Source organism: Phyllostomus hastatus, unplaced genomic scaffold (assembly GCF_019186645.2).
Source record: "Phyllostomus hastatus isolate PE091 unplaced genomic scaffold, TTU_PhHast_1.1 phas_contig_1, whole genome shotgun sequence".
Lineage (NCBI taxonomy): Eukaryota > Metazoa > Chordata > Mammalia > Chiroptera > Phyllostomidae > Phyllostomus > Phyllostomus hastatus.
The window spans coordinates 10,417,344-10,427,951 of NW_025333498.1; the positions used below are offsets into that span (position 1 = coordinate 10,417,344).

The 10,608-nt window shown below is 40.0% G+C and overlaps 1 protein-coding gene across 3 annotated transcripts in view; it reads left to right on the forward strand.

Moving 5' to 3' along the window:
• Positions 1–3,839, forward strand: part of PDE1A (phosphodiesterase 1A) — a 292,632-nt gene extending 288,793 nt beyond the window's left edge. For 2 of the 3 annotated variants that reach the window (XM_045823309.1, XM_045823381.1), the window contains one exon: positions 1,312–3,839. The gene's annotated coding sequence lies outside the window, so the exon portion shown is untranslated. The remainder of the gene's footprint in view (positions 1–1,311) is intronic. The other variant, XM_045823222.1, reaches the window with a different exon arrangement.
• The last annotated feature ends 6,769 nt before the right edge of the window (positions 3,840–10,608 follow it).

Genomic DNA, 10,608 nt, shown 5'->3' on the forward strand with positions numbered 1-10,608 from the left:
AATATTCTTTCCTATCGAATGTCTCTAAGCCAGCGTACACCATATGGCTTCAAAAGAAAGATCAGAGTTTTCTGTGAATTTATAATATCAAGCTGGAATATTTATGGACATTTTCCAAAAATTGTGTGTAGGAATCACAGGTTACCAGCACATTTGTAAAAAGGAGGAGTATGGAAATGTCTGAGGCAAAAAAATTTATCTGTAAGATTCTGGCACCTTGTCAGCAAAAAATTTCGATGAGAATCAGACGGCTGTTAATGAAGTCTCTCTCTTTTTTTAAACTAAAAAACCCCCGAAGCTGGAAAAGTTTGAGACCCACTCAAACTAAACAACAATATTCAAACCCCAGTAGCTAGAAGACCATTAGACAATTTTTTTTTTCATCAGGACCTACTAAGTTTCTTTGCTTCCTTCTCGATTTGAGAAGCCCTGCCTACAGTACACAATCTTCCAGGAATCAAGTAGGTGAAATTCACATGCCATCAAGAAATAGGAAGTCTCTTAAATGATGGAAGTGGGAGAAATCAGAAAAGAACAGGAGTGACAACAATTGGCAACTGTGACTCAGGTGTAGTGCCTGGAAGGAAAGAGGCCTGGTGAGCCTCAGGGACAGAGCAGGCACTGCCCACCCACCCGTCAGCCACCCTGTATTTCTGGCAGATCCTCACCATGGAAGAGTGAGGGCCCAGAGTTTCCAGGTGTTCCTAGAGGTTAAGAGATTTTTTCTGGTAAAATCTTTGCATTTTCAATGTTGGCCCAAAGTTTTTTGAAACATAATATAGACCAAACAAAATATGTTTGAAGGTCAGATTTGCCTGCAGGCTCTTTGGTGTTGAGTGTACTTCCAAGAAGAGGTTAAAAACTGGTGGTTTGTGGGTTGGATTTAGCTTGTATGTTTGTGTTGTTTGACTTCCACTGTGATTTGAAGTATTTTTTGAACATCTTTACTTCATTACAATCCTGGTCATTATACTTGTTTTACACTTATACAGGCCCACTTAACTCATTCATACTATTTGCCAGTCCTGTATAGCTATTTAAATGTGTGACTTCTGATCCAAAGGGTCAAAACTTTTATTGAGATCAACACACACACACACACACACACACACACACACACACACACGATGCACACAAAGAGAAGAAATGGAAAGAGGAATTCCAACTGATATAGAATGGATATCTATTATAGACTGACAAACCACTTATTTCCTCAAGGTATATAAAGTCCAGTGGGAAATTGCAACACAGTAATTGTTGTCTGTTTATGACTAAAACATGATCTTCATATTCATTTGCATTTCATTTCAGGATAATGAAAACAGTACTAAAACATCCTAATTCCTCAACTTCCTGCAGAACTATATTCTCCTCTCTCAACACACACTGGGATCGGGCCACTTTTATGGACTTCTATGTAAAGGAATTAATAGGAAGAACATAAATTCTGTACTAGGAACTCTGGCCAAATAAATACACTCAAACTTGCCATCACAGTTTTTAGCCAGTGCTTCTGCCATCATTTTTCCTCCAAAATTTGGCCTTCTTCAGTGGATCCAGAGACATTTTTAAGACAAAAGTGGGACAGATTTAAATTGTCATTATTTTGAACCCAGTGTTAGCATAGGTGACTCTATAGTACATGGGCAGAAGATAAGGTGTTTTTAAAATTTACTTTCTTCCACTGTTTTACACATGATGCTATAACTATAATTTTTGCAGTCTTGAGTAAAAGGAAAGCAAAAACAAAATTAAGGAAAATATTTTTTACAGCTCTGAGGAACAGGCCATTTAGATCGTCCTTGCTCTTTTAAATACATGGGAACAGAATGAGAGACAGGACAGCTCAGAAGCTGTGGCTGAAGTCCTGAAATGACAATGGAGCATCATAGTCTTGGCTCTGTGACCTGATTGATGAACATGGAGTCGTAACTCTGGAGCTGGAATCTACAGTGAACCTGTCCTGGGAACCGGTAGACCAGCCTACACCCATCCCTGTGGCTTCGATGCACCAATAAAACATGTACGCGGGCGCCATCACTACGGAAGTCACACATTACCTGCAATCCATGATGACAAGAACCTCCAGCAGCTGTTGGAGGCAGACACACAAACTGGGAATGGAATTTGCTTCTTGGGGTGTTGATCCCATTAGGATGTAACAGAATATATAACAGGCCAAGGGATAAGTGACAGGAAGTGTGTGTGTGTACTTGTGTATATAGGGTGTGTACTCAAAAATATCTGGGAATGGAAGCCCACACTTTTCTGTACAGATAACATTATTCGCCGTGACTTTACGTTTCACTGCACAAACTACCACCCTTGGAGACTCTGCTTCCCTGTCGAGTTTTGCCTGAGCATGTGCAGAGCCTTTCCTTTGCGCCAACCTGCAGAACTACCTTTATTTGTTATTAGCTGACAAGCAAAGTTAAGCACAGTTAGGTGGTGTGACTTTTCACTGTATAAACACTTCAAGGATTGTGAGACTAGGTGGCTTTGTTTTTGTGAAAGGCAGAAAATGGATGGAAAAAATCAAGGAAGGTGTGTCCATCCTAAAAAGTTTTCTGTTGCGCCTGCTGCTTTTCTGGGTTTCACAATGCTAAGCAATATTTTAGCAATGGGTACAACCAGAAGCTTTTAAGTCTAAAGAGTGGGATTTTATAACTCACAACTTAGATCTCTTTTAATGTGTAAGCCATATTCTATATGCATATTAGGTATGCATCATTCTAATTTAAGATATATTTGTGCATAAACTGTGTATAAAGAGCTTTTAAATGTTCTGTGAATAAGGTTCTTTGCTTTTGTTTCACCAGAATCTTGTGTAGAAAACAGCTATATAATTGAATTGTATCATAGGTATTATAATGCAATTGATATTTTAAATGTAAGCAGTAGAGACTGATCTATAATGATGTGCTGGGGGAAATTTATATATGTACATCATGGTGATGTTTTGTCCTTTAAAAAAAGATCTGTTTATTTCTATTTATGGAGAAACTGTAACTACTGCTTTAATTGCCTTTTCTTAAGTAGCTATTTACCAGCTAGAAAACATTCTGTATTTAAAATAGAATCTGACTCTGGAAAGTCTAATTACTTTTGTTCCTATTTGAGCCAGCTGTCTCCAGGTAAAGCTATAGAACCTCTGGAGGGAGAAGTACATTGAAACACTCCTTCGCCATGGTCATAGGAAGCATGTCCATTTTGTTTCTATTAATACTTTAAGCTCTATAGACTACATTACTCAAACAATAGAGGAATATAATGAATTTATCAATTTCCCTCTGAGAGCTTAACCTGCTTTTCCAGGTTACCTGACTTAGAGGACTGTGGCTGAACTTCCAGCGGATTGGAGAAAACATGTCCATAGTTACAGGAGAGTCAGCACCCCGCGGATGCACTTTTTCTTTTCTGATCTCCTGCCCTCCCTCCTCTGTTCCCTTCTTTTCTTCCCCTCTCTGCTTCTGTCCTCTTCACTTCCTTCCTTCTCTCCCTCGGAGACAGCTACTACCTAGTGCTAATTAGGGGAGTCAGCGCGGGGTTACAAGCGCCACCCACCCCTCCTGCAAACGACAGCGCTGAGTCATCCCGAGGACAGAGGCTGATGAGTTAGGCCGCTGCACCTCGAATGTCCTGCTTGGCAGTTTTGTCGCTAGCTACCCAACACATACCTACCATTGTCATATGCCTCTTCATTTAATCAGTACCTCTGTTATTTAAGTTTTAACAAGACAAGCTATACAATTCTTGTGTTTTTTATTCTGCTGCAATTCTCTGTATTTCTAATTATATATAACTTAAATAAATCATACTCAAGGGAAAATATTGTGGAACATTTGGTGTCTAATGTAATTCATTTTGGTGGGGCATTGAAAAGTTGGAGAAATCAGGAAAAACCAGAAGTATACCAACTTAAAAATTGATGCGAGTCCTGTCAGAATGTGATTTTTACTGTATTAAAGAAATATTCATTGAATATTCATTATTGCACCTATTATTTGTAAGCTAGTTCCTGGCTGGATGCATGGTGCACATAGGAATCTGGAAACCTAAATCTTTGGTCTAGAGATTCCATACATATAGAGGACATAATCTACACACCAAATAGCCAAAATGCCACATATAAGAGTAACCAGATGCAAACACAGCACACCTCTGGATGTTAAAGGAGGTAAAATTGCTTCCATCATCAGGGCTTCCAAGAATACTTCTTAGAATAGGTGTCATGTGAGGTGACACTTCAACAATAAATAACAAATGCCCACATTCATTTCTTATTTTCTATGTACAGCCTCCATGTAAACACTTAACAAACATTATCTCTAATCCTCAATAATCCAACAAAGTGGGTATTGATTTGGGTAAGGAAACTCAGACTCTGAGAAAGAGCCTTATCTAAGGTCATGCAGGTGTCAAGTGGTGGAGGCCGCACAGGATTTGGTCCCAGGTCTCTCTGGCTCCAGGGGCCTGTTTTTCTTTCTGCTCCATCTCTGTAGGGTGGGGCAGAAGCACAGTGGAAAGGAAAGCTCTTGGAGGCCAATGTGAATAAGGAAACGCCAGAAAATAATAAAGAAGCAAACAGCTTCAAGACCTAGAGAGTTTTAATTATTGAACTAAGAGTGATTGGCACAACTTGTGTGCCCTCTCAGGCTTTGTCTCCAAGGTGGGAAAGTGTTCCTATGAAAACGTTAAAATGTATCTTGTCATCAGTTACATGACATGTAACATTTTACTTTAAATGTGATTCCATGGTAAATTTCCACCTAACATCAAAAAGTTTTCAAAGGCCTTATTTTAATTTAGAAATATAATTTAGATATAAAACACAAATTTCCTTTGAAAGTTCTTTACACCTTCTGTTGTCTAATTGCTTTTCTAAATGTGGCAGAGCTAATCCACTATGTAGCGCAAGCCTTAGACAATAAAGACTGTGTGTGGCAGAGTCAGAAAGCGAACTCCTAATGATGTCCCACATTACATACATGGCATTTCTTGGAGGTAATCCCAATTACTTAATACACAAATCCTCTGTATGGACCAACGTGTATATTTAAAGATTTATTTGAGGTTATTTATCTTTTAGTAACATTAATAACTTTCTGAGTCACTTGTTTAATACTTGTGTTTGGAGAGCTTACTTTGCATCTCAAGCTGATACATTTTTATCTCATAATTAAAGGTTACAATTATTTACTGTTTGTTATAGTTCATTATAGTCTCACTACTACATCACCTTATTTTCTGACTTTTTCTCCCTTACTCCCAACAACCACTCTGAGGAATTGATATTCCCACCTGTGAAGGAGGAACCATGGCAAAAACAAAAACAAAAAAGTAAAATGATCTGTGTAAGATCATTTAGTGAGTGAAGGAGCCTGGAGTTGAAGTCTACGGGAGTGTGACTCCCCAAACCATTAGGCTAGGCTGCCTCTGGCCGCTGTGGGAGGGTCTGCCTTATCTTCCCCACCTCCCATATCTGCTATTTTCTTTCCTGCCCTTTAGTCCATCTACTCTTTATTCCACATTCAGGCACTTGTTCCTGAAAGCCACCCCTCCGAGAGGGCAGAATTTCCAGTGACCAACAGCAGGGGGAGGGGGCTGCTTTGGTGACCGATTCCATCATATATTACATCACATGTTTGCTGCTCGAGTGATTATTTCCCATACTGACTATGTGATCTTAAAATTTTGCTTTTCAAATAACCACTGGAGCTCAGTCTAGCTACTTAAAGTGTGGTCCCCACCTGTGAACTTCTTAGAATCTCAGGTGCACCCAGACCTACTAAACTGGAACTGGCATTTTAAAAAGAAAACTGGCATATTTGTGTGCATATTACTTCTAGACAATAATTAAATATTATGGAGGTAATTCCAAACACACACTGTGCATTTAAACATGAGGTTGCTTTCTTCCCACACTAAATAAGAGGCTTCTACACTCTCAAAATTGCACTGCTCTCTCAAAACTAAAGCAAACCAAATCCTGAGAGTTGTTGAACTGGATACAGTAGGTGATTTCTTCAGTTGTTGATAACCTCACTATAGAATCATTTAGACCTTTACCATCTCACTTGTGTTCATTATTTGGCTTCATGGCCTCCAGCTCCTGTTACTTCTTTTCTGCACACCGTTTTTATATTAAATGTCCTTAATCCGTTCTACAGGCCTATTGCTCTTCTCAAAAACAGTTTCTCCTTATTTCCACCAGAGGTCAGCAAACGGTTTCCGGAAAGCATCAGATGGTAAATATTTTAGGCTTTGCAGACTACATTCCGCGCTGTCCCCCTTCCTCCGCTTTCTTTTTTCTCTCCTCCTCTTCCTTATTTCTTATATTTTTCTTCTTCTCCCTCCTCTTCTTCCTGTTCTTCTTCAACAATCCTTTAAAAATGTAAAAGCTGTTCTCAGCTGAGGCTGAAGAGGGTTGCACTCATCAACAGTCCACGTGGCAGGGTTGGCCCAGGCCACTGAAGGACCGGGAAAGTCAGCATCTCCAGCACACCTGTCAGCCATTCCCAGTACACAGAGCAGTTTGGAAACTGTGGTTACACCACTGGTTCTCAACCTCAAGCGTGCATCAGCATCACCTGGACGATCTGTTAAACTACAGATTGGTGAGCCAGCCTCCCACCATGAGATTCTGATTCAGTATGCCAGGGGTAGGGCCTGGGGTGATGCTGATGCTATTGGACCAGAGATCTTACTTTGAGAACCACTGACATACAGGTAAAATTTAAACTCCTTAGCATAGTATTCAAAGTGATTCTCAGTCTAACCCCAGCCTATGTTTTTAGCCTTAGCTTTCCCTACATTCACTGCCTTTGGATTTCCACCATGCCTTTGAACTATGCGAATCTTGCCGCTCACTTTGCCATCTTAATCTGTCACTGTTCTGCCTTCCTCCAAGGGTCTGTGCACATGCCAGCTTTCCCAGAAAGCACCTTCTCGTTTCTCTGGTCAGAACTTTCAGACCCTCTTCTCTGGATGAACACTGATCTCTATCCCTCTGTGCTGCAAAATTACAGCTCTCCATGTCATATGCCTACTGCCAGATTTTGGGTAAAGAAACTCTGATCCTTACACATAGTAGGTGTTCAGAGTCTTGTTTATTCTAAATGTTTGATATCTGGCAGAGTTAATTCTTTTCAGATAACATCCCTAGTTAATTGAATCAAAATGAGACTCACTTTTCAAGCACTTTAGATCCACAAAATTTCAAAAAGCCATTTGTGTTTTTTCTCAGAGCAGGCAAATGGGGAGTGCATTAATTCTTAATTAATTCTTAATAGCACACTAAAAGCAAACCTGAATTATACACGAGGAACAGTCAGATCTCCCCATCTGTCTCTTGTCTACCCTTGGGGAGATGAGTCTGCTGGTGCAGTGATATATTAATTGTAGGTGATATCACCAACTTCGCTGAGGAGAAAAGGTTATATTTCCTAGGTGATCTCCTATAGCCTTGGTGAGTAATAGTGGGAACCATACAAACTTTGGAGCAAGAATGAACCCCATTCCTATATACCTTCAGTGTTTGGTAGGTGTAGACCTCAACATTTCCTCATCTCTCACCATGAAGGCTTTGATAGAATGGGGATACTACTGGCCAGGGACTGGCCCAGAGCGGGTCTGCCTCAGACCGGCCTGTAGTGTGTGGGTTCTTGACTCTGAGTAGGAAAGATTTCACAACACAGGTCCAGGTGGTTTTGAGAGGACACTTACTAAAGCTGGGGACAGTGAAACAAAGGAAGGACTTAGGGTAGAAGAAGTAACAGGAGAGTAACAGGAGACAGCCTAGGCCATGCTCTGCTTTGGCTGCCTAGAAATGTTACAGGAAAGGAGTGAGCCAAGGCGGGGCTGCTGTCAGCTCACTGGGAAGTCAGAGGAAAGGGGCCTTGGAGACAGGGTGGGGGAGGGCATAAGCCCAGGCTGAGCTGCTGCTGCCCACTGCTCCTCTGGCAGCAAGTCTCCTGGGGATCCTTAGAGCTGAGGAGGAAACAGTAAGTTCATGGCCAGGAAGGGCAAGCTCACTCTAGAGTGAGCTCAAATTGAATCTTTGTCTTGAGGGTTTTTATCTTCTGTGGGTGAGAATCTTAGGGGAAGTTTTCAGCAGAATATTCATCAGCTTTCCAGGCGCCTTTTTAAGATGCTGATGTATTAAACCAAGCACATGCCCAGGGCAGAGGGTGTTGGGAGTATATTTTGGTCTGCTATACTGTTTTACTTTTATCTTGGGTCTGTCTTTTTAATGGGGTTTTTGATTTTTGTTTCTCTGACTTCATCTGTCCTTGGGTTTAGCTAGCACATATGACGTTAACTGGGTTTCCGTTCTCTATTTCCCAGACCGGGAGATTTAAGTTGCACATCCTTTGGTTAGGGAGGAGAGGTATAAACCATTTGCTCTCGAGTGTCCCTGGTTAAGGGAGATAAAGCCTTGCAATTCACCAGCTGACTTTAAATTGCTCAGACTCTTTGGCCTCTTTAATTTTCTTGTCTCAGTTTCCCCATTCCACTTGCCTAGGAATTTTCTTAGCTTTTTAATATCCTGTCACAGTAAAAGGTTAATGAAGAATATTTAAAAGAGCTAGATGGTACCTGACATATTGTTGGTTCTCAATTAACATAAATTAATATTTTATATTTATCCATTCTCTACTATATCTTGTTGAATTTTTGGAGAAGAACTAAGGCAAGAAATATCTCATCCAAGGACCAAGTTTGGCTCTCAGTCCAGTTTCAGAGTTTGTTACATATGGTCTTTGTGATCTTGGGCAACTTTAATCTCCTCGTCTATGCCATGGAGAGAGTATGAGCATCCATTTTATAAGTTTGTTAGAAGGGCTCATGTAAGTTGCTGAGACTGTTTAATGACACATAAGAAAAAGTGAAACAGTATGAGCTATAAAAGTAAGAATCTACCAGGAGCTCCATTCTTTTCCTTTAAAATCAATTCAGGCTCTTTGTTTCAGGAACACTGCATGACTTTCACTTCAGTAGCAGTATCCTAAAAGTGCACATGATGGAGAGGTTGTCTGTCATGCAAAAGGAAGCCAGCCATTCTATAATAAAGATCATATTGTCATTGACTTCAGCATTTATGTTCTTCCTTATGGGGTGGAAAGGCAAAATTACATATACAGATATAGATTGAGACATAGGTTGATATATATATATATTTATATATATATAAAATTATATATAAAAAACTGTATTATATATGTATGTCAATGTATATCATGTAGACATTGGATTTTGAGACAATTTTTATGGAAATATTAAAGAGAAAGATATCAGCATAAAATGTAGACTTCCTAAAAGGTTTTTTAGGTAAAACCCATTGTTAGACATCCAGGTACACTGTGAAGCAACAAGAGCAGTTTGTTAAAAGAAAAGGTAAACTAGAGGTACACACCCTGGAAGACTCCACTAATTTCACAGAATCTTCAATAACAAAATAAGAAAGGCTCTTTTTTTTTTGAGGAAAACAATAAAAGAAGAGGATCTTTCACAATGTGGCAATTGCCCTTTTGTGAAGAACAGACTTGTCCCCTAATGTGGTAAGTCTTATGAAACCTAAAAGCCAACTGGGTCACCGCTGAAACAATAGTCTTCCACACACCAGAAAAAAAGTGGGGGTGCTCCTAGAAATAGCCACGGTGCAAAAGACACTTTCAGATGGAGATGACTGGGCAGTGTGAGCAGGAACTTGTTAAGAGCAAGTGTGCAGCCAGGGGCAGGGAGGAGCAGGGATGGGCCCTGCCTCGCCCTCAGGCTCTCCCCTATGGCTGCCTTTCTCTTTCCACTTCACACTGTGCCACAGCTCTTCCCTTTTGTAGGATGTCCTCACTTTCTTCCCTTTGTCTGGTTTATTCTGGGCATCTCCCTTCATTCTTATCTAGCTTTTCCTTAATAGAAGATAATATGGAAGTGATGACTCATGAAAGTATTTATTTAACCAAATTTTAATTCTTTGTGTTTAATTAAAAAGCAAATTGGTTACATTTCTTCTCTCCCTCTAAATAAGGTTTTTTTTAAATTTCAGACTATATAGTCTGAATATATTTTCCAGAATATAGATGTATGATTCTGGAAAAAAGTCCAGCCATTGTTAATGTAATGAGAGTGGTTTGCACAACATGGAGGTAACCTGGCAGCCAAGGAGAGTGGATTGGAATGCACATGCATGAACAATGATGACCTCACTGTAGTAGTCAGTGGGGGTGGTAGACAACATGGAGTATATTTACTGTCTGGCCATTATGTTCAAAATGATTGAGCTCCTAGAGCAATGAATCTGCATCAAATTTTGTGTTAAGCTTGAATATTCCTCCACAGAAACTATTCAGATGATTCCGAAGGCTTTTGGGGACAATGCAATGAGTGTAGCACAAGTAAACGTGTGGTACAAATGCTTCAAAGATGGTCGAGAGTCTGTGGAACGTGATCCATGTTCTGGAAGGTCTGCAAACAAGCAGAACACCTGAGAATGTTGAACATGTACAAGCTGCAATCAACAAAGACTGATGACTAACAGTGGGAGAACTAGGAACTGATCTGCAAATTCCAAAAATATTGTATCCAACTTAAAATATTCAATATGCCAAG